This window comes from Schistocerca serialis, chromosome 5 (genome assembly GCF_023864345.2).
Source record: "Schistocerca serialis cubense isolate TAMUIC-IGC-003099 chromosome 5, iqSchSeri2.2, whole genome shotgun sequence".
Classification (NCBI taxonomy): Eukaryota; Metazoa; Arthropoda; class Insecta; order Orthoptera; family Acrididae; genus Schistocerca; species Schistocerca serialis.
Window position 1 is genome coordinate 117,288,990 of NC_064642.1, and position 25,303 is coordinate 117,314,292.

The 25,303-nt window shown below is 44.1% G+C and overlaps 1 protein-coding gene across 4 annotated transcripts in view; it reads left to right on the forward strand.

Annotated features, from left to right (window-relative positions):
• The window catches only part of LOC126481181 (Na(+)/H(+) exchanger beta-like), a 1,115,178-nt gene that overhangs the window by 569,452 nt on the left and 520,423 nt on the right, over positions 1-25,303 (forward strand). The window lies entirely within an intron of this gene.

The window sequence follows — 25,303 nt, forward strand, 5'->3', positions numbered from 1 at the left end:
GTCAGTATGTAATTAGTTCTCCCAAGTGTAAATATACATCCCTCTGTCTGTTCGGTAGCTTCCTTTCACGCTTACTGATTGCGATAGAAACAGTCCATCGCTATGGGAGCAACAAGAAAGGAACGATGTAAACAGAATGCGAATGTACGCTAGTCATTTCTTTTTTACCACTGCATTTGTGCCTACTTTAATTACTACAACTGCATGCCCAAAAGACAACAAGGAAAGAAGAAATGGGTATGTGAATGTTTGAAAAGAAGTACGACATACTCCATGTTAAATGTACTCTCTAAAATGCGATATCTGTTGCGGCGAAACATTAGTGTAGCGGGACAATGCTCAAAACATGACTGAAAATACGTTCACTAAATAGAGATAACAACATCTATGACTGACATGTCAGCTGAAGTCGACGTACAATTTTAAAATGTTAGAAATAAGGAAATGAAGTAATACAGAATGCTATGCTAGTAACGTACGTTGTTGTTCTACATTGTTTAGCTCTGGTATTTACAGGGTCACAGAGAAAGCGTGCTAGGTTTTGGAGGGAAAAGCCGTAATTGTAATGATCTGCACTAGAACAGAAACAAGAAGCACAACTTAAGGAAAAATAATGTAATGTGTGTTCCAGCTCACAAGCGACATTGAAGCACGTAGTTCCTGTGACTTAGTATGGGCAGAGGTTATATTCGACAACCGGAATAAATTTATAACTGGCTCCTTTTACCGACTCCTGGTCTCAGATGAAACAGTTGCTGAACAGTTCAAAGAAAACTTGAGTGTCATCACAAATAGGTTGGCAGTGACTTGAATCTACCTTCCGTTTGTTGACAGAAATACGTTTTCAGACCCTATTGTAGATAGAAAACAACTTCCATAATTGTTATAAATGCTTTTTTAAAATTATTTTAAAGAATTACTTCACGAGGCCATTCAAATTCTAAATGGTTATGAAAGCATACTTGACCTCTTAGTCACAAATAATCCTGAGCATCACGACGGATACAGGGATTAGTGAACACACAGTCGTAGCGAGGCTCAATTCCGTAGCAAAGAAATTCACCAAAACCAAAGGCGAAATATATCTATTTGTAAAAGCAACTAAAAATTCGGTTGACATCTTTCTAAGAGACAGTCTCCTCACTATGTAAGTGAAGACCATACGTAGCTTAAGTTAGGGCCGGCCGAAGTGGCCGTGCGGTTAAAGGCGCTGCAGTGTGGAACCGCAAGACCGCTACGGTCGCAGGTTCGAATCCTGCCTCGGGCTTGGATGTTTGTGATGTCCTTAGGTTAGTTAGGTTTAACTAGTTCTAAGTACTAGGGGGCTAATGACCTCAGCAGTTGAGTCCCATAGTGCTCAGAGCCATTTGAACCATTAGCTTAAGTTCAAAGAAATAGTATCAACCGCACTCGAGAGATTCACACCAAATAAATTAATAAGAGACGGGCATGATCCCCCATGGTACACAAAACACGACAGAAAGCTGCTGCAGGAGCATCGAAAAAGGCAAGTATAATTTAGAAGAACGCAAAATCTCCAAGATTGGCGAAGTTTTACTGAGGCTCGAAATTTGGTGCTGATTTCAATGCGAGATGCATTTAATAGTTTCCACAACGTAACTCTCTCTAGACATGTGGCGGAAAATCCAAAGAGACTCTGGTTCTATGTTAAGTAAACCAGCGGAAAGGCTCAGCAAGTACCTTTACTGCGGGTTGGGCGGCAGGTGAGGTGGAGGAGGAGGAGGAGGGGGGGGGGGGGGAGGAGGGGGAGACAAGGGACCCAACCCGTCGGAGCAGGTAAAATCGTGGCAAATGTCCGGCGTGGCAAATGTCCGCACACCACACAGATACTCCGCAAGCTACCGTACTGTGCGTGGCGGGGAGTAAACTGTACCACTACTCCACAATGAGATTTTTACTCTGCAGCGGAGTGTGCGCTGATATGAAACTTCCTGGCAGATTAAAACTGTGTGCCGGGCCGAGACTCGAACTCGGGACCTTTGCCTTTCGCGGGCAAGTGCTCTACCATCTGAACTACCCAAGCACGACTCACGCCCCGTCCTCACAGCCTTACTTCCGCCAGTATCTCGTCTCCTACGTTCCAAACTTTACAGAAGCTCTCCTGCGAACCTTGCAGCACTTTCCCGCGAAAGGCAAAGGTCCTGAGTTCGAGTCTCGGCCCGGCATACAGTTTTAATCACCCAGGAAGTTTTGTACCACTACTAGTCATTTCCTTTCCCGATCCACTCGCAAATAGAACGGGTGGAAAACGAGTGTCTGCATGCCTCCGCATGATCTCGTTATCTTATCTCCGTTGTCCTTACGCGAAATGTATTTTGGCGACAGTAGAATCGTTCTGCTGTCAGCATCAAATGCCAGTTCTCTAAATTTTGTCAATACTGTTCCTCGAAAAAAAATCGCCTTCCAACCAAGGATTCCCATTTGAGTTACTGAAGCATCTCCGTAATATGTGCATATTGTTCGAACCTGCGCCTCTGAACTGCTTCGATGTCTTTCTTTAATCCGACCTTCTGCGGGTCCCAAGTACTCGAGCAATACTCAAGAATCGGTCGCACTTGCGTCCTATACGCTGTCTCCCTTACTGATGAACCACACTTTCCTAAAATTCTCCCATTAAACCGAAGTCGATCATTCGCCTTCTCAACCAAAATACTAATATGCTCGTTCCATTTCATGTCACTTTGCAATGTTACGCCCAAAACATTTAAACGACGTGAATGTGTCAAGTAGCGCACTACTAAAGCTGTATCTGAACATTATGGGTTTCTTTTTCCTGCTCGTCCTCATTAACTTACATTTTTCTACATTTAGAGCTAGCTGCCATTCATCACACTGACTAGAAGTTTTCCTTCGTATATCCATAAATGAACGGACGACTTGGGACGTCAGCTAGTATAATATATGTTAAAAAATGACGAAATTCCTCCATCTGTATTAAGGTGTTGGTTTTATTGGCAACTAGTTTCGATGTTGATACATCATCACCTTCAGGCCCATACTTGTTGACAGTAACCGTATGTGTCTAACACTGGTAGTCAGTGGTGAGATAGGTGTGTTCCATGCGGAAGGCAGGTAGTAACTGAACTTCATATCAGTTACTACCTGCCTTCCGCATGGAACACACCTATCTCACCACTAACTACTAGTGTTAGACACATTCGGTTACTGTCAACAAGTATGGGCTTGAAGGTGATGATGTAACAACATCGAAAGTAGTTGCTAATAAAACCAACACCTTCATACAGATGGAGGAATTTCGTCATTTTTTAAAATAGACTAGGAGTTTTGTCTAAGTCATCTTGTACCCTACAGTCATTCAACTTCGACATCTTCTCGCATACCACTGCATCATCAGCAAAGAACTGCAGACTGCTGGCTACCCAGCCCGCCAGATCACTTAAGTGTATAAGAAATGACAGCGGTCCTATCACGTTTCACAGGATCGCACCTGGCGATACCCTTGTCTCTGATGAACACTCGCCGTCGAGGACAACGTACTCGTTTCTATAACTAACGAGTATTCGAGCCACTCAACTATCTGAGAACATATTCCACATGACCACTCCTGCGTTAAGTCTGCATTGGCGGAATTGATACCGGTTGCCATTCTGGAGGAGCTTTGCGAATCTTTACATGACGATAAGAGAGAGAGAAATAACAGTCAGCGAAGCCACATCTTTATTTTTCATACAAGTGATGTGATTAATTGATGGGGTGTGCACTGGATTAGCCGGCCGCTGTGGCCAAGTGGTTCTAGGAACTTCAGTCCGGAACCGCGTTGGTGCTACGGTCGCCGGTTCGAATCCTGCCTCGGGCATGGATGTGTGTGATGTCCTTAGGTTAGTTCGGTTTAATTAGTTATAAGTCTAGAGGACTGATGACCTCAGATGTTATATCCCATAGTGCTTAGAGCCATTTGAACCATTTTGCTCTGGATTAAATAAGGTATACTGATTGCTCTTTATACTAAAAATATATTTTGATTAAAGGGATCGTAATTCGTGGTTGGATGTTTGCTTTCAGTGGAATTTTTTCGATGCAAGTGTTCTGTTCATCTACTGCAATACTAATACGAACAGTATACTTCGAAGACAGATCACCTGCCTCAACCGTTAGAGAATAATATCCCTGCACAACTTTTGACAGAAACTGCCATCAGCTGTTCGTTTTATTTATCGATATTCAGGTAAAAAAGCTAACGGAACCACACTTTCAAGAAAAACTTGAAGCAAAAGTCCTCTCATGACCAATCTAGTAATTTTATTTATTTATTTAGTTTGTTTTATTTGTCATCAGTCAATACGTCCTCCCAAGAATTCCTCTCTTGTGCTAACCTCTTCATCTCTAGAGTAGCAGTTGCTCCTTACGTCGTCACATATTTGTTGGTTAATTCCATTCTCTGTCTTCCGTTCTAGTTTTTACTCTCCACAACTCCCTCCAGTACATTGGTTCCCAACCTTTCTTCGACCATTACCCCTGTCCGTCAACAATAGCGCCTAACTAAAGTGTAGAATAAAAATAACTTTCGTTTGAGCAATTGTTATTTTAAAAATAGGCCAAAGATAAATGACATTTAGTTTTGCAAGTGTTTCGCTAACCCACGATCTAACGAGTCAATGAGACCTTTGGTACTGCTTACTTCTAAAAACAATTTGTTATACAACGATGAAGCAGTTCTAGGTGAGTCGGGAGCGTTACGTACAATTCTTTCTCAGAAAAGAAAGCTTGAGGATAGACGTTACAAAACATGCCTCTTCTCCACCATTCCTCTTCTTAGTGACACTTTATTCACCCACACCCTACACCCCCACATAAAATCAACCAAGTTAAATGGTGTGCATTGCACTTCTTGTTGGTAAATCACTCGATTCGTGGACTCTTCACTTTTAAACAGACAGAAAGTGGAAGACTTCAGGCACCCATTCCCTTGTGTCCGACCATTTCCACTGATAATAATAGGTTCGCTATTGATCTGATGGCGGTCCAATCCTCACCCTTCGTTCTTTAATTTCTTTTCCTCATCTTTTATTCCCTCCAGGGAAGGAGAGGGTGGGCCCTTCTGAACTCACTTCTTCTGAGGAAACATTGTTGCAAGTACATCTATATATGTTAAATACAATGAATACTTGTGAAACAAATTATGTGAACTAATTGTGTATACAGCTTCCTTTTTTTTCCGACACTAATTCGCAGTCCCACTGAGTGGCTTGCAGCGAACAGTACTACCAAGTCTGTACACCTCTGGCATAGGCCGTATAACAATGTTGTAGCCGTTAGATAGTTACAGTTCTGTTGTACTGTCAATTAGTTCGTTCATCTGGTGCGAAGTGAATACTGAAGCAATTTCTGGTCCATTGTGGGTGTCACCTTCAACTCGTCGAAGACATTTTCAAAGGATATTGAACTATATGTGACATATGTCTCAGTTTTTGTGGAACCACAACCAACAGCGGGAACGCCTTGGGCTGCGGATCGGAGCCGCCAGGCGGGGAAGCCGCCGGAGGTGAAGCACGCACCACCGGGTAAACACAGGACGAGTCGGACGACAGACCAACGACAACTGACAACAACCGATCACGACCGACTATGAACGACACAACGAGGAAGAGATAACCAACGGAGGCTTGTGGAAACCACAACACCAAACACCAAACGTAAATCCACTCGGAACGAGAGCCAGGCAAATGTCAACAACGAGCAACGACTAGAATGCAGTACCGCCGAGATAGAAACGAAATCCAGAGCGAGTACCAGACTGCTGGACTAGGTTTTTTTTTTCTTTATTGTAATTTTAAACACCTTATACAAAGGCTGCTTTTCAGCCTTGAGTTTGACAATAAGTATTACAGATAGGTGGCACTGAGAATACAGTCAGAACGGCGGGCAAAAAATGTAGACATTAAAAAAAAAAAAAAAAAAAAAAAAAAAAAAAACATGGAGCCGTTCACGCTGGACGAGAAACATCACTGACACTAGTTGACACGGCGCACATAACATGGATGATGGCGACGGCAAACGTGAACACAGGTGACGTGACGGCGAACAAACACTAAACGCAAACGAAGGCACACGCACGAGACACTGATGGCGATGATCTCCGGCGGGCGAAAGTCCACGTAGCGTGTGCGAGTCCGGGGACCTGCCAAGAGAGGAGGAGGAGGAAGGGGAGTGGGAGAGTGAGAGGGGAGAGCAGAGTTGCCATGGGCAGGGGAGATAGGGGGAGGGAGGAAGGGGGAGGGGAAGCCCGGGGGAAGAGGGGTCGAGGGAGGGGACAGGGGAAAAGAAAAAGAAAGGAAGGGAAGGGAGGGAGGGTGCCTAAAGGAAAGGACACAGGAAGCGGGGGGGAGGTTCAAATGGTTCAAATGGCTCTGAGCACTATGGGACTTAACAGCTGTGGTCATCAGTCCCCTAGAACTTAGAACTACTTAAACCTAACTAACCTAAGGACATCACACACATCCATGCCCGAGGCAGGATTCGAACCTACGACCGTAGCAGTCGCGCGGTTCCGGACTGCACGCCTAGAACCGCGAGACCACCGTGGCCGGCGCGGGGGGGGGGGGGGGAGGGGACGGGGGAGGGTCAAAGTTGATAGGAGGGGTAGATGGAGGGGAGGAGGACATCATCAGGGAGGGGGAGCTGGCGGAAGCCACCTTGGGAGAGGGTAAGGAGGGTGGAGAGATGGAGACCGGGTGGGACGTGGGAATACAGGCGCGGCAGCGGGCAGGGGTGGGAGAGGATGGGTGAGACAAGTGGGTGAGGAGGATCGAGTTTATGGGAAGTGTACAGGATCTGTATCCTTTCAAGGAAAAGGAGGTGGGGGACGGGGATGAGATCGTACAGGATCCGCGTGGGGGAGGGGAGACAGATGCCATAGGCGAGGCGGAGAGCATGGCGTTCGAGGATTTGGAGTGATTTATAAAAGGTAGGGGGGCGGAGATCCAGGCCGGATGGGCGTAACAAAGGATAGGGCGGGTGAGGGATTTATAGGTGTGGAGGATGGTGGAGGGGACCAGACCCCACGTACGGCCGGAAAGGAGCTTGAGGAGACGGAGTCGGGAGTGTGCCTTGGCTTGGATTGTCCGGAGATGGGGAGTCCAGGAGAGGCGACGGTCGAGGGTGACGCCAAGGTACTTAAGGGTGGGAGTGAGGGCGATAGGACGGCCATAGATGGTGAGATAGAAATCAAGGAGGCGGAAAGAAGGGGTGGTTTTGCCTACAATGATCGCCTGGGTTTTGGAGGGATTGACCTGAGCAACCACTGGTTGCACCAAGCGGTGAACCGGTCGAGATGGGATTGGAGAAGGTGTTGGGAGCGCTGCAGGGTGGGGGCAAGGGTAAGGAAGGCGGTGTCATCGGCAAACTGGAGAAGGTGGACGGGGGGTGACGGCGGCGGCATGTCCGCCGTATACAAAAGGTACAGAAGGGGGGAGAGGACGGAGCCTTGGGGCACACCGGCGGAGGGGAAAAAGGTGTAGGAGTCGCTGTTATGGATGGTGACATAGGAAGGACGGCGGGAGAGAAAGGAACCGATCAGACGGACGTAGTTAATGGGAAGGGCAAAGGTTTGGAGCTTGAAGAGGAGACCGGAATGCCATACGCGGTCATAAGCTCGTTCGAGGTCCAGGAAGAGGAAGATTGCGGAGCGACGGGAATTAAGCTGTTCGGAAAGGAGATGAGTGAGGTGAAGGAGAAGATCGTCGGAAGAGAATGACGGCCGAAAGCCACACTGGGTAACGGGAAGGAGGCGGTGCTGGCGGAGATGCTGGTGGATGCGGCGGGTGAGGATGGATTCCAGGACCTTGCTGAAGACGTGGACTAGGGCAGAGCGGGTCGCTATACACGAAACCGGAGGGAGCAGCTATTGGCCGCTGTCTGCACGTGGCTTAGCGGTGGCGCCCTCGCTGCGCGAGAGCCGCTGCGCGAAATAGACGCCGCGGAAGCGGAGCCCTCTATTGGCTGACCACGTCCATTTGTTCTGCCACGTGTTCGACTTCCGCGGCGGAAGGTACTAGAGTTTTACTGTTATGTGTGGTTCAAAGTACAAAGTAAGTGTTGAGTGGGTGGATTGTTAGGGAAATGATGCTCATACATCCGTTTGAGAAGCTGTAACCTGCTCCACATTGTGTCACGCGTTAATATTATTATCAACAAAAATTGTAATTGTTATCAACTTATTTTATCAGTATTAGAGTCTTACGAAATAGCGACAATAATGATGATCTTTTAAAAATAACCTAGTTTCGTGACCGAAACACCGTCGAATCATTTTGCTTTTTCCTCTCCGAAAATTTTATTTTACCCCTCAGGGGTAACTACCCCGTAGTTGCGAACCACTTCTCTATCACGACGTGGTAAGGAATGCCCTCTGCCTAGGCTGATCTGCCTCATGTTCTGCTTGCTTCGCTAGCTAAGTGTTTTTGTTTCTGAGGTAGCAGGATTCCTTAACTTCGTCTTCGTCGTCGTCCCCAATCTTGATGTTAAATTTATCGCAAATCTCATTTATGATACTCCACATTACTTTCTTCTTCGGTTCACTCTCAATCCATATTCTGTACTGATTAGACTGTTCATTCCATTCAACACATCCCGTAATTCTTCTTCACTTTCACTGAGGGTAGAAAAGTCACCAGAATATTATCACTGATAGCCTTTCACCCTGACTTTTAATTCCATTCTTGAACCTTTCTTTTATTTCCGGCATCGGTTTTTCATTGTATAGATTGAACAGTGGGGGAGGGGGGGGGGGGCGAAAGACTACGTCAGTGTCTCCAGTCCTTTTCAATCCTTAATCCTAGCACTTTGTTGCTGGTCTTCCATTCTTTCTGCTATTTAGCCTATTCGACCACAAAAAGTAGTCGTACAGATACGTTAATTATAATTCTTTTCTCCTGATCAGTCCGTCTGTTCATAAATTAGTTAATTCCAACTATTCACTGGTTATTTATTTACTGATAACTTATTTGTGCTAAATAAATGGCACAACGTGTGTTAAACTACAGGTGTATACGCTGAATGCAGTGAATGTCGTTTACACCCTGGTACCACATAGCAACGAGCGTAATATTAAATTTGCAATTAAACAGAATTATTAATTAAAATGCCAGTCATAAAGAAAGGAGATTAACAGCGACGAAAACTTCATCGCAGATTCGACTTTCAAGTTGTCGAAATTTTTTAAATACATGTATACCAATTCTCCCTGTTATGCGCTCATAGGCAGCACGCCGCGCCTGGCAAACGCGGCGCTCGGAGCCCACAGCACAGCTACGACACCTGAGGATGGGCTTATAACAGTCCGAAACTGGTCGTGTGAAAATAGAGAAATCTATAACTGAAGCGGTATTTTCAACATCTGCTATACCAATTTAAGCAATAGCGAAAGTTCCTAACATGACAAATTTGAAAGTGGGCTTGAAAATACATTATAAGACTAAAAACCGTACAAAGAACACATCGACAAAAAAATACTACGACATACTAACGACGTTACAGAACGAGTTGATAAGCCTCTGTGTACAGGACAGCTGAAGTGTACGACTAAACTGACAGGAAAAGAAAAATTCAGGAAGTGGCCATAAGTGCTTTTGGTAAATTAAATAGGGTTTTCAAAACTAAGCTTTCACTCTGTCTGAAAAGGAAAGATTGCCGTCATTGATTATTACAAGTTTCGTCTTGTGGTGTGAGACAAGAACATGGAACGCTAGCAACCGAGAGACAGGCAAGAGAGAAACAAATCGGTCTGCAATCCTACTGGAGCGGCGTGCGTAATTACAGTTGTAATGAAGATGAAACACAGACTTTGGGAAAATGTAGAGAAGCAGATAGGTTTTAGACAGACCAAAGAAACCCTTTGTTGGATTCCTGGAAGTAACAAAAGACAGACACGACGAAGTAATGGGAGGAGAAATATGCGCACAGCTGGAGACAATGAAAGCCCTGAAGATGCCTTTAACCACTATTAGATGTGAAATTGATGGTCAAATCTTTGGTTTCTGTTAGAAAGGCAGGGAAGTTCTTCGTGAGTTCTAGTTTACTGCTGAGATAAACATCTGACCTGAACGTGGAACTTAAAGCGCAGAGCCCTGCATTGTTAGGCAGGTAGGCGAGACAGACGGTTGTTGTTCTGAGCCACCAAACAGCCTTTGTGTTGTTTTTAGGCGTTTTTCTACCGCTCATGAACGAAAGAGTTTAAATTAACTATGTCGGGATAGAACTGTCCGGAGTGGTCTTTCTTCTTTTACCCTTCGTTTCCCTACCTGCTGGTAATCAGAATGCACATCCACGAATCTCCCCTCCCTTGATACTGAATACGCCCCACTCCAGGACGCAAACATCCTAAATTCTGAACTCCTAACGGTAAACTGTGCGAACTGCGTCGCATCGGAAGACCGAAACCGTTCCGTTGATTCACTTCAGTTCAGTCTCCAACTCTGATCCTCCCCTCCCTTAACGTTATGTTTAATAAATGTATGTTTACACTTAGTATATAGTTTTACTGGTTTTTTTATTCCTTATTTACCCTATGTCTAAATATTTTTAGCATTGTAGGAAGTCATTTTTGTGAACTATTAAATAAGTTTTTCTTTTTTCCAGATACCATCAGATAAGAAAGAAGTAGGAAGCCCTTGATGACAATTGGAATAATTTGATCTTTAGTGGTTCCCACTACCCAGGTTCCCTAAGTAAAGGCTTGGCTTAAGACTGAAATGGCTCAACCGATTCCAACAAAGAGATTGCACGTAAAAAAAGAAAAAACTAAAAAAAAAAAACTTGGAAATTAGCACACTGGGTTTGTTTCTTGGGGTCATTCAATTTCTGTAGGCAGTAAAATTTTGATTCGTGATTTATTGGTTTAAGGGTTTTTCTAAGCGGTCTTATTTAACGGTATTTTAACATAAAAAATTAAAAGAATGTTCATTTGAACAAGTTCATCAGTTTAATTCAATAAGAAGAACAATCTCAAAAGGAATGGTTCCGTAAAAACAACGACTTAGACCATCTCTCCTCTCTGTTCACGCTTACGCTAACTCACGAGTGTAGCGACAGGAAGGTCATCAGGCCATAACGTGAAAATAAATTTTCCGTATCATCAAAAACGGAGCGAACCCCGTAGACAGGATGAACGCAATGGGAGAGACTGCTGAGATAAAACAGTTACATCTTTGTAATTGAGCGTTGGGCACTAACATATCGTGCACGTAGTTATATTTTGGAATACATTATCGATTACGCTAAAATAGCTGTGCTGCTGTTAATTATCGTCTGTCCATTCAGCAAAGAATTTTTCATGACCAGTAACTTTTTAACCAATCATTCTTTAACGCAGAACAGCAGTTAATATTCTCCTCAGATATTAATATACGTAGAATACTTTCAGGCTGTACACCGTTCAACATACTCCTCTATCTTTCAGCAACGAGTTTTTAAACCTCTAGAATCCAATTAATCTGTTTCTAAGAAGAATGTTTTTCCTTTGTCGCATCAGATACGTAGTGGATTTCCGCAATATGCACAGTCATATTGGCAGAATTATTAGCCACCCCTTGGTATTAAGTGTAACGACAGAATTAGCAAATTACAACAACTGTTAGTCGCGTAAACTAAATTCTATGTATTATCGTGTTTCGGCTGTCTAATATTTCCTGAGGCGGAGATTGGGGAGCAGCCCAGCCTTTGTTGTTAATCGTACAGACGGTAATATGTTAATATTTCTTGGCTGGGGTTCACAGTCATAAAAAAACTTTTCGAAAGACGTAATGATCGCCTCTGATTCTTAAAACTATATATCTCTTAATCCTTAAAATTTCATCAAGCGCTGAAGAGAGAGATTTTGGCTTCTTTCCATTTGAAAATGGCTAAGCAGCTGAAATTACAGTAGTAAATTTTATAAATAAGAAACTTTTTTCAAACATGTAATCAGGTAAATGCACTAGTTGCACTTCTATTTGTACTGTAAGTGCTATATCTCCACAGTCGCGCGAGTAAATAAATTACATAATAAAACAAACAAGGTGATTATTTACACAAAGTACAGATTTCGATAATGTTCTACTTGTTATGTTACAAAGGCATCGCCTGGGAGTCTTCTGATTTACATTGCTTTGCTGTCAGTCACGTGGATTCTTCCTCTCAATCAGCTGTAAACTTCAGTACGACGGCGCGCAGCTTTCATGACATATGCAAGGGAAAATAAGAAATTAAAAAAAAAAAAAACTTGTGTGCAGGCTTGTAGCTCAAACGTCTTGTGCGCCAGTTTGAATGTTTCCTGCCATCTCTCTGTAGACGGGCCTATCAGTGCACCACCCACGTCATATCAACATGTTGTCTACCTACAGAGCACAATTGAAAATTTTTGTTGGGTCCAGTTAAATGTTCTTGCAATATACGTATCAGTGTTTCCATAAGAATCGATAACATCACATAGATTCCCGAAATACAGTTAACTAGTCTCAGTTGTTGAGACATAGAACTGTGTCTAGTGATCACTTTCACAGTAATGGACTGTGCGGCTGGTCCCGGCGGAGGTTCGAGTCCTCCCTCGGGCATGGGTGTGTGTGTTTGTCCTTAAGATAATTTAGATTAAGTAGTGTGTCAGCTTAGGGACTGATGACCTTAGTCGTTAAGTCCCATAAGATTACACACACATTGATCGCTTTCATCCTCTCAGAAAACTCTTGATTCGTCCATTGCATCAAATTTCAGTTGAACTGGCTGTTACTTGCGATCAGCACCCACCAACCTCCAGAGAGAAATGTCGTGAGATGACAAGTGAAAACACTTCATCCTCCAAAGAGACTACAGCAAACCTAGTCATGTTCCTTCCATAGACTAGATGCCTTTACAAGCTTGCTCTTAGCTATACAACCTATTGTGTCAATGCCACCGAAAACTGACGTAATAGGCCTGCATTTCTGCCCACACGTGGCTGATGACAAACTAGCGCACTTCTTGGAACTAAATCTTAGCTCTGGTATTTCAGTACTCATTTTTGCATCCGCAGCATGCAAAATCAAAACTTACGAGATACTTGCACCTCATCTGTTCGCCATGCACGGGGAGAGGTGGTGGAGTGGTGAGACATTACACTCGCATTCGGGACTTAAATCCTCACCCAGAAACAGGCGTTTCGGATTCCTGTGGTTGGTTGATCAATTTGGGGGAGGGGACCAAACAGCGAGGTGATCTGTCCCATCGGATTCGAATAGGATAGGGAAGGAAGTCGGCTGTAACCTTTCAAGGGAACCATTCCGGCATTTGACTGATTTAGGTAAATCATGGAAAACCTAAATCAGGATGGCCGGGCGCGGGTTTGAACCGTCGTCCTTCCGAATGCGAGTCGAGTGTGCTAACCACTGCACCACCTCGCTCGGTGATTCCTGTGGTTTCCTACATTCGTTTAAGACGAATTCACTGGTAGTTCCTTTGAAAAAAAAAAAAAAATCGGCCGACTTCCCTCTCCACCCGAATTCTACTGCATCTTCCGCCTCTAAAGAATTCATCGTCGACGGAAAGTGAAACGTATAACTTCCTTCCTTCCTTCATTCGCCTCGCCCTGCAGGGCGCCAACCCTGTCCGCTTCACTCCGCAACACACTCCAGCTCCTTGAGTCCGGAAACTGTCCAGCTTTTACCCTTTCACCGAATCATTGCATCCATACTCAGCAGATCGCTACACGATGCGTGCGGAGGTTACTTCTGCTACCGCTAACATTCTCTCTGCCTCCCCCCCCCCCCCCCCTCCCCGGTCAGCTCCCACCCATCCCCAGTTTCCCCTCCTCCCCCCCCCCCCTAAAAATTACCACTTTTCCTGTACCGTGCGAGAATGGCTTGTGGGATGACCGACTGACGGTAGCCCTCTTTATTATCTCGCATTCTCTGATTCTCCCTTTATGGCCATTTCGAGAGGTGAATGCGAGGAACTCTTCTTGGAACGGTAAGCTCTCAGAATTTTAACAGTAAGCAATCAGTAAGCCATTAAACGTCGGTGTGGTTCACAATGCCTGCCTTGTAGCGTCTGCCACTGAAATTTGACGAGCATCTCAGCGTCTCCGTGAAAACCTCGCCCTTACTGAATTCTGCTATTATTCTGCCTGGCAAGTGTCTTAATGTAACAATCAGTTCACAAGAATCGTAAAAAACAGAATTTGCAACCAACCTCTATCTTGGATGGGTTTCGTTTTCTTAGGACTCTATCAGTGAATCTGGTGTTCTAGTTTTCCTCTCAATCAATTGTTCTATTCGTGCACCGTAACTTTGCACTTCACATGGGAACTACTGGTAACGAATGTTATTAATTCGTATCATGTTCCCCGTTGACTGTAGAAAACTATTTCACTTCACTATTGCAAGTTCGTCCTTAGGGCCACTATCAAATAGTGTGGCAACATACTTTGCTTTAGCGCACGTCAGACGTTTAAAAACCTCCGACACGTATCTATGTCATTGTCAAAGCTAAGCTTTTCACTATAGCAACACAGTAGCATCAAACGAGTATTTCTACAGTGGAAAGGCTTAGCCTTAACGATGAATGGTTACGTTCGGTTACTTGGAGACAATTTTCAGCCATTCATGGATTTCATGTTCCCGAACAACTGTGTCATGTCACCGGCCTACATGTGTTCGCTGTTGGGTTGAAGGACATTCTGGACAATTCGAGTGAATGATTTGGCCACCCATTTCTCCCGACACGAAACATAATCGAGAAGTCAACCCACGCACAGCATCCTGCACCAGGAACATTTTAGCGAATAACTGCGAAAGTGTTGCCAGTGCAGGATATTGTGCATGTGACTGCTATATAGGCTGCATGGCTCAATACTTCTGCAGTGGACTTCCGACGTGATGATACCCCGCCACATCGGAGTGCTGCGCTACGCTGGGAAAAGGGAAGGTCCGACATGATATTAGGAGGTATCCCAATACTTTTGTCACCTCAGTGTATTACGCAGGAATAAGTTAAGATGAAAATCAGTATTCCACTCACAGCATGCATGCGCAAGTGCAATGAAATAAAAAAATCTAATTTCTCCTGTTCTTATCCGGACGATGTAGTTAGGCTATATGGTCCCATGCTGCGGTATTTTAATGAACTGCCAGTAGAAGACCAAGTAGTAGAGAATACATTTTCCCGCAGTTGTGTGTTCTTTTTCACCGTGAGGGCGCTGTAACTCTGGACAAGCCATATAAAGTTCCACTGTCCTTTCGCAAAAAGTAGATGTAATCATCAGGCTCCGAGTGTAAAATTTCCTTTAATAGGTTTTCATGTGTTTATGACGGTTCAATCCCGCGTCCGGCCGTTCTGATTTAGGTTTTCCGTGATTTCCCTAAATCGCTCCAGGCAAATGCCGGCATGGTTCCTTTGAAAGGGCACGGCCGACTTCCTTCCCCTAATCCGATAAGACCGATGACCTCGCTGTCTGGTCTCCTCACCCAAAAATAACCCAGATATGCTCAATAATGTTCATGGTTGGGGAGTTTGGTGGCCAGCGGAGGTGTTTAAATTTAGAAGAGTGTTCCTGGAGCCACTCGGTAGCAATTCTGGACGTGTGGGCTGTCGCATTGTCATGCTGGAGCTGCCCAAGTCGTCGGAATGCACTATGGGCACGAATGGATGCAGGTGATCAGACATACGTGTCACCTGTCAGAGTCGTATCTAGAAAAATCAGGGGTCTCATACCACTACAACTGCACACGCTCCACACCATTAGAGCCTCCACAGCTTGAACAGTCCCCTGCTGACATGCAGGGTACATGGATTCATGAGGTTATCTCCATGCCCGTACACGTCCATCCGCTCGATACAATTTGAAACGAGACTTGTTCCGACCAGGCAAGGTGTCGGTGTTGACGGGCCCAGGCGAGGCGTAAAGCTTTGTGTCATGCAGTCATCAAGGGTACACGAATGGGTCTTCGGCTCCGAAAGTCCATATCGGTGATGTTTTGTTGAATGGTTCGCACGCTGACACTTGTTGATGGCCCAGCGTTGAAATTTGCAGCAATTTACGCCAGGGTTGCACATCTGTCATGCTGAACGATTCTCTTCAGTCGTCATTGTTCCCGTTCTGGCAGGATCTTCTTCCAGTCCCAATGATGTCGCAGATTTGATGTTTTACCGGATTTCTGATATTCACGGTACACTCGTGAAATAATCGTGCGGGAAAATGCCCACTTCGTTCCTACGTCGGAGATGCTCTGTCCCACCGCCCGTGCGCCTACTATGAAACCACGTTCAAACTCACTGAAATCTTGATAAGCTGCCATTATAGCAGCAGTAACCGAAGTAACGATTACATCAGAGACTTGTTGTCTTATATACGCTTTGCCGACCACAGCGTTGTATTCTGCCTTTTCACGTAGCTCTGTATTTGCATGCTCATGGCTATACCAATTTCTTTGGCACTTCAGTGTAGTAGGGAAACAACCGAAATATGCTGAATCCAGTATGGCGGCTTAGAAGTAGTAAGCAAGGGACGCGACAACTTTGCGATTTCAGCGGAATGCCAGACACACTTCCGAATTTCAGTCAATCGTGGTGGCGTGGCGCGGCGAGCGCCTTGCAGCACCTGACAGGTGGAGCTACCCGCAGAGCGGGGACAGCAGCGGGTGGCGGCTGCAGGTTCCGGTGTGAGTCACCTGGAGGCGCACCCAGCACAGCGCTGGCAACGCCCAGGTCAGCTGCAGGCGCAGCCGCGGTCCAGCTCTGTCAAAAGCTTCGAACAGCGCGCCCACTTCACGTTCAATGTAAGTGTTGTTATCGGTAGAGGAAGAGCAAATCTACAATAATTTTCAAGAAATTCATCCTCAGTAGAATTGATTAACACTTCATATAGAAAACCAGTTGTATACATAGAAGAACCCTGGAGATACTAGAAGGTTTCAGATAGGTTACATAATGGTACGAAAGAGATTTAGGAACCAGGTTTTAAATTGTAAGACATTTCCAGGGTCAGATGTGGACTCTGACCACAATCTATTGTTTATGAACTGTAGGTTAAAACCGAAGAAACTGCAAAAAGGTGGGAATTTAAGGAGATTGGACCTGGATAAACTGAAAGAACCAGAGGTTGTACAGAGTTTCAGCGACAGCATAAGGGAACAATTGACAGGAATGGGGGAAAGAAATACAGCAGAAGAAGAATGGGTAGCTTTGAGTGATGAAGTAGTGAAGGCAGCAGAGGATCAAGTAGGTAAAAAGACGAGGGCTAGTAGAAATCCGTGGGTAACAGAAGAGGTAATAAATTTAATTGGTGAAAGGAGAAAATACAAAAATGCAATAAATGAAGCAGGCAAAAAGGAATACAAACGTCTCAAAAATGAGATCGACGGGAAGTGCAAAATGGCTAAGCAGGGATGGCTAGAGGACAAATGTAAGGATGTAGAGGGTTATCTCTCTAGCGGTAAGGTAGGTACTGCCTACAGGAAAATTAAAGAGACCTTTGGAGAAAAGAGAACCACTTGTATGAATATGAAGAGCTCAGAAGGAAACCCAGTTCTAAGCAAAGAAGGAAATGCAGAAAGGTGGAAGGAGTATATAGAGACTCTGTACAAGGGCTTGAGGAAAATATTATGGAAATGGAAGAGGATGTAGGTGAAGATGAAATGGGAGAAACGATACTGCGTGATGAGATTGACAAAGCACTGAAAGACCTGAGTCTAAACAAAGCGCCAGGAGTAGACAACATTCCGTTAGAAGTACTGATAGCTTCGGGAGAGCCAGCCCTAACAAACCATCTGGTGAGCAAGATGTATGAGACAGGCGAAATTCCCTCAGGCTTCAAGAAGAATATAATAATTCCAATCCCAAAGAAAACCGGTGCTGGCAGATTTGAAAATTACCGAACTATTAGTTTAATAAGTCACAGCTGCAAAACACTAACGCGAATTCTTTACAGACGAATGGAAAAATTGGTAGAAGCCGACCTCGGGAAGGATCAGTTTGGATTCCGTAGAAATCCTGGAACACGTGAGGCAATACTGACGCTACGACTTATCGTAGAAGAAAGATTAAGGAAAGGCAAACCTACGTTTCTAGCATTTGTAGACTTAGAGAAAAGTTTTGACATTACTGACTAGAATACTCTCTTTCAAATTCTGAAGGTGGCAGGGGTAAAATACAGGGAGCGAAGGGCTATTTACAATTTGTACAGAAAGCAGATGGCAGTTATAAGAGTCGAGAGGATTTAAAGGGAAGCAATGGTTGGGAAGGGAATGAGACAGGGCTGTAGCCTCTCCCCGATGCTATTCAATCTGTATATTGAGCAACCAGTAAAGGAAACTAAAGAAAAGTTCGGAGTAGGTATTAAAATCCATGAAGAAGAAATAAAAAATTTGAGGTTCGCCGATGACATTGTAATTCTGTCAGAGACAGCAAAGGACTTGGAAGAGCAGTTAAACGGAATGGATAGTGTCTTGAAAGGATGGTATAAGATGAACACCAACAAAGGCAAAACGAGGATAATGGAATGTAGTCGAATTAAGTCGGGAGATGCTGAGGGAATTAATTAGGAAATGAGTCACTTAAAGTAAAGGAGTTTTGCTGTTTGAGGAGCAAAATAACTGATGATGGTCGAAGTAGAGAGGATATAAAATATAGACTGGCAATGGCAAGGAAAGTGTTTCTGAAGATGAAAAATTTGTTAACATAGAGTATAGATTTAAACGTCAGCAAGTCATTTCTGAAAGTATTTGTATGGAGTGTAGCCATGTGTGGAAGTGAAACATGGACGATAAATAGTTCGGACAAGAAGAGAATAGAAGCTTTCGAAATGTGTTGCTACAGAAGAATGCTGAAGATTAGATGGATAGATCACATAACTAATGAGGAGGTATTGAACAGAATTGGGGAGGAGTTTGTGGCACAACTTGATTAGAAGGGATCGGTTGGTAGGACATGTTCTGAGGCATCAAGGGATCACCAATTTAGTATTGGAGAGCAGCGTGGAGGGTAAAAATCGTAGAGGGAGACCAAGAGATTAATACACTAAGCAGATTCAGAAGGATGTAGGCTGCAGTAGGTACTGGCAGATGAAGAAGCTTGCACAGGATAGAGTAGCATGGACAGCTGCATCAAACCAGTCTCAGGACTGAATACCACAACAACACAGAAAAGCATTAGTGGCAAACAGTTTATATATGAAAAAGACTGTCAATTGAAGAGTCTTTTTTTGTCTCGACTCAAGATCTACTAGAAACAATACGGTACGAGGGTACATCAGCACTTCATAAAACGCCCATAAAGGACCAAGTGGAAGGACTGGACATTGGGGGGGGGGGGGGGGATTTCATTCACCTTTTATTGCAAGCAAAGTTTTATCCATGCAAAGAGTTAATTTAAATAACATTTCTGATAAAAAAAAATTCCAAATGAGAGGTTGCCAGATGTCTAAACAGGCACAAGTTTGCCCTTGAGACAATAATTATGTTGCAGATAGAATCAGTAAAAGCAACAAACTAGGTTTAAATAACTACACTCTGTACAGTTTGTCGCTATGTTGATTACTAGTTGCACATCAGATAGCAGTAGCCGTAATCCTCTAATGCAACTTTCACTGAATTATTGTGCCATGATGAACAGTAGAATGATAGCGATCAATGGTTACAGATCAAACGGCAGAAACCAATTTACATTAATTCAAATTTCATTGGATTATAGTAATGCGATTACAATAACATGCTTTCGATGTTAAGCATCTCGAGGACTAGACTGAGAACAAACTGAACATTGACAAAATTATTTTTACAAACAATAAATGACACACTTGGCAAATGCATTCGTAACTAAATAAATAGAATAAGTAACTTTAAACATGCAAGTCTTTCTTCTGAAGCACAACTTGGCACACACCTGGAAAGGATAGGCAAGAACTACATAAACAGAAATTCCTTTTAAGTTTGTGAACGTCGGACCACTAGACCACACTTAAGTCCGTGTCCAACAGCGTCGGAAAGGTAGCTCACGAGTCAGGACCCGCAACAACATACACTGCAGAGCCAAAGAAACTGGTGCACCTGCCTAACATCGTGTAGGGCTGCCACCAGTACGCAGAGGTGCCGCAGCACGACGTGGCACGGACTTGACTAATGTCTGAAGTAGTATTGTAGGGAATTGACACCACGAATCCTGCAGGGCTGTCCATAATTCCGTAACAGTACGAGAGGGTGGAGATCTCTTCTGAACAGCACGTTGAAAAGCATCCCAGATATCCTCAATAATGCTCATATCTGGGGAGTTTGGTGGCCATCGGAAGTATTTAAACTCGTAAGAGTGTTCCCGGCGCCACTCTGCAGTAATTCTGGACTTTCAGGGTGTCGCATTGTCCTGCTAGAATTGCCCAAGTCAGTCGGAATGCACAACGGACATGAATGGATGCAGGTGATCAGACAGGATGCCTGCGTGCGTGTCACCTGTCAGAGTCATATCTAGACGTATCAGGGGTCCCATTTCACTCCAGCTGCACTCGCCCCACGAGCTTGAACAATCTCCTGCTGACAAGCAGGGTCCATAGATTCATGAGGTTGTCTCCATACCCGTACGCGTCCATCCGCTTCATACAATTTGAAACGAGACTCGTCCGACCAGGCAAACATATTTCCAGTCCAGTGTTGGTGTTGGCGGGTCCAGGTGAGGGCGCTTCAGTCCGTAACCGCGCTGCTGCTACGGTCGCAGGTTCGAATCCTGCCTCAGATATGGTTGGGTGTGATGTCCTTAGGTTAGTTAGGTTTAAGTAGTTCTAAGTTTAAGAGACTGATGACCTCAGATGATAAGTCCCATAGTGCTTAGAGCCATTTGAACAATTCTGTGACCGCTACGGTCGCAGGTTCGAATCCTGCCTCGGGCATGGATGTGTGTGATGTCCTTAGGTTAGTTGGGATTAGGTAGTTCAAAGTTCTAGGGGACTAATGACCGCAGTAGTTGAGTCCCATAGTGCTCAGAGCCATTTTTTTGTTAAGTCCCATAGTGCTCAGAGCCATTTGAACAACTTTGTCGTGCACTCATCAAGGGTAAACGAGTGGACCTTCAGCTCCGAAAGGTCATATCGATAATGTTTCGTTGAATGTTTCGAACACTGGCACTCGTAGATGTTCCAGCACTGGAATCTGCCGTAATTTGCGGAAGGATTACACTTCTTCACGTTGAACGATTTTCTTCAGTCGTCGTTGGCCCCGTTCTTGTAGGATCTTTTTCCGGACGTAATGATGTCGGAGGTTTGATGTATTACCAGATTCCTGATATTCACGTTACACTCGTGAAATGGTCGCACGGGAAAATCCCCACTTCACCGCTGTCTCGGAGATGCTGTGCCGCGCTGAGTGGCCGCCCGGTTTAAGGCGCCGTGTCACGGATTTGGCGGCGGTTCGAGTCCTCCCTCGGGAGTGTGTGTTGTTCTTTGCCTAAGTTAGTTTAAGTAGTGTGTAAGTCTAGGAACCGATGACTTCAGCAGTTTGGTCCGTTAGGAATTCACAGACGTTTGAAACTTTAGACGCTGTGTTCCTTCGTTCGTGCGCCGACTATAACACCACGTTCAAACTCACTTAAATCTTGATAGCCTGCCATTGCAGCAGCAGTAACCGGTCTAACAACTCTGCCAGACACTTGCTGTCTTATATAGGTGTTGTTGACCGCAGCGCCGTATTCTGCCTGTTTACATATCTCTGTATTTGAATACGTATGCCTATACAAGTTTTTTTTTTCTTTTTTATCTTTTGGCGCTTAACTGTAGGTACTCCCCAACAAACCCACGGTGCGTGGAGCCGGTCGTGGTGGCCGAGCGGTTCTAGGCGCTACAGTCTGGAACGCGCGACCGCTACGGTCGCAGGTTCGAATCCTGCCTCGGGCATGGATGTGTGTGATGTCCTTAGGTTAGTTAGGTTTAAGTAGTTCGAAGTTCTAGGGGGCTGATGACCTCAGAAGTTAAGTCCCATAGTGCGCAGAGCGATTTGAACCACGGTGCGTGGTGGAGGGTACCCTGCACCATGTTCCATTCGCAAATAGAACGAGGGAAAAACAACTGTCTACATGCCTCCATATGAGCCCTAAGTTCTCGTATCCTATGTTCGTGGTCCTTACGCGCAGTGGACGTTGGCGGCAGTAGAATCGTTTGGCAATCAGCTTCAAATGCCGGTTCTCTAAATTTTCTCAGTAGTGTTTCTCGAAAAGAACGTCGCCTTCCCTCCAGGGGTTCCCATTCCAGTTCCCGAAGCATCTCCGTAACAGTTATGTGTTGTTCGAACCTACCGGTAAAAAATCTAGGAGCCCGTCTCTGAATTGCTCGGTGTCTTTCTTCATTCCGACGCGGTACGGATCGCAAACACTCGAACAGTACTTAAGAATAGATCGCACCAGTGTCATACATGCGGTCTCCTTTACAGGAGAACTACTCTGCAGTAAAATTCTCCCAATAAACCGAAGTCGATCATTCGCCAATACTTTGTAAGACGCATGTTGTAATATTTAGTAAAAATGGTTCAAATGGCTCTGAGCACTATGGGACTTATCATCTGTGGTCATCAGTCCCCTAGAACTTAGAAGTACTTAAACCTAACTAACCTAAGGACATCACACACATCCATGCCCGAGGCAGGATTCGAACCTGCGACCGTAGCAGTCGCGCGGTTCCGGGCTGAGCGCCTGAACCGCTAGACCACCGCGGCCGGCAATATTTAGTAGCTGATGTGCTTATGTGTACCTGACAGTGCACTGAATAATATGGAAAATAAATGACGATGTACATTAAAAGTGTTCTATCTCGAAAACCATTCAGAATAGGGTATATGTTTATAAAACGTTTTTTGCTTCAGATGATAGTTCCTGTCTTATCCCTGAACATTTACGATTCCTTCTGGGAACCCTGTACAACTGTGTCTCTGAAAGGAAGAGGGCGGGTCTGGGGAAGAAGTCGTTGCGAACCGCCCAAAACCAGGCCGATGACAAAAGAAAGAAAGGCGTTTTAGATGTTGGCACACTATGTTGGCACGGTTACACTGCCGGCGCATGGCATGACGTCACAGAGCGTCCGGTGGACTGTGTCGCATCGAGACCTTCAGTCACAGAGCCAAACGTGCTATGATTTTTCCATCGGTTTGTTCCCCGACATCAACACAGTTTCTTGTGTGCAAGTAGTTTTGCGTAAGGACTGAAACAATTGTCTTTCGTGGAACCGAGGCGACTGAAACAATTGTCTTTCGTGGAACCGAGGCTGTAAATCAGATTGGTCGATGGGTTAGTCGAGTAATGATTCAACGATCTGGCCGTTTTCGCTAGTGTAAGACCTCGCATATAAGTAAATTTAAGTACGTAATGGGAAGTGTATCTTGTATCACTTTTTCATAATCTACAACTTCATTTCTACGTGGAGAAAAACTCGTGTCAGTGTGTATGGGACATCAAATAGAGCGTAATTTTCCAGGTAACAATAAATCTGAAATGTGCCGTTTTTTAATCACGGCCACAAAACATACCCAATTATCGACCAGTGAGCGGAGATCGACAGTCTTGACCTCAAGAATTTTAGACACCGTGCCAGATGACAACTTCGTAGCATTAACTGTAAAGAGTAAATGATATTTTGAGGAAACAAAATTGTTTAAAATTTAATTTTCGATTGCTTTTCCATCAGTAATTACAATTACTGATCTATCGTAATAATTCATTCCTGCTTTCCGAAAATTAGCTCAAGTTAATACACTTAGCCTTTAGATCTTATTATTAAAAGTGTTGCACTTTACAATACCTAATGTTGACCGTTTTACTGTCAAGCTATAGATAAGTTTATTTAAAAAATCAATGAAATTAGATTAATTATAGAGTAGTTGATTTAAAAGCTTTACTCAGTAAAGGCCACAGAAAAACTGGTAACATTTTAAAAACACTGCCTGAGTTTTGCAGAGGACACTTTTCGTAATCGTATTTATTTACATAAATAGCGCGAGCTGCCGGTTTCGAACCGACAGGTTTATCACCAGATGGCTTGTTCACTTTAAGATACATTTATCTTGCAGTTTACATTAATTTTATTCCCTCATATGACGAAAATTCCTTGGGGTGCTGGTGCTCTACAACCAAAATATGATGTGCGGAACTATTTAACTGTAATTTGCCTCATAACGATTTCAGAAGATGTAAACAATTTATTAAAGTGAAAATGCTTTAGTTGCTTAAGTCCGCGCCGCTCCTGACACACCATGAATAGTCGATTTTGAACAGAACGTCGCTTATTTAAACAATGAAGTAAAAAAAAAAACTTCTGTCAGAAGGAAAGATTGTAAAAAGACCAAATCCCACGGTAAAGAAAATGCTGCATTACATAAGTAGCCATTCATATCATAATGTGTAACAAAAAGGTTTTAGGTTACATGGTCTCGAGAATTTGCAGAAAGGGCTTCAGTTTCAAAGGGTGCGGGACGAAAACAGGAAGAGGGTAGACATAAGAACAATAAATATTGTAGCTGTAAACTGTCGCAGCATTGCTAAATAACCGTAGCACCAAGCGTTAATAGAAAGCATTGAATCTCAAATCGTTATAGGTATGGAAAGCTGACTAAAATCGAAAATAAGTTCAGTCGAAATTTTTACCGAGGACCAAACCATATTCCGGAAGGATAAAGTACAGTTGATGGTGGAGTATTTATTGCCGTCAGAAGCAGTTTACGCTATAGTGAAATTGAAGTAGATAGTTCCTGAGAGTTAGTATAGTTAGAGGTTATACTTAACAACTAGAATGAATCAATAATTGGTTCCTTTTACTGATCCCCGACTCAGATGATACAGTTGCTGAAGACTTCAAAGGAAACTTGAATCTCATTTCAAATAGGTACCGCAGTCATATAACTGTAGTTGGTTCGTGACTTCAGTCTACTCTCGATAATTGGCGAAAACACATGTTTAAATTCTGTGGTAGACATGACACGTCATCCGAAACCGTACTTCTCTGCAAGCATCAACCCGTATTTTGTACACCGCCAGAGGCTCAAAATGTCAGTTTTTGACAAAACAACAACTTTTGAGGACTTCGAGAGTTCAGCTGAAAAAATTAGCTTGGGCTAATGTGATCAGTAATTGCACTCTCTGGCATAACATGTATTCGTTGGGGACTGTTAGGTTAAAAGCACACATTTTCGCGCTATCGTTACTGATTACTTGTGATTTTGTGGTTGTAACACGGCAACGGTGCATTTGTGACCTTTCGCTGAGTGTTTGCTGTTACTAGCTGCAATAACCCCTTCCCTGATCTCGCGTCGGGTTTTTCTTTCTGCACGACTTTCTGTATGGCTGTAAGACCTGA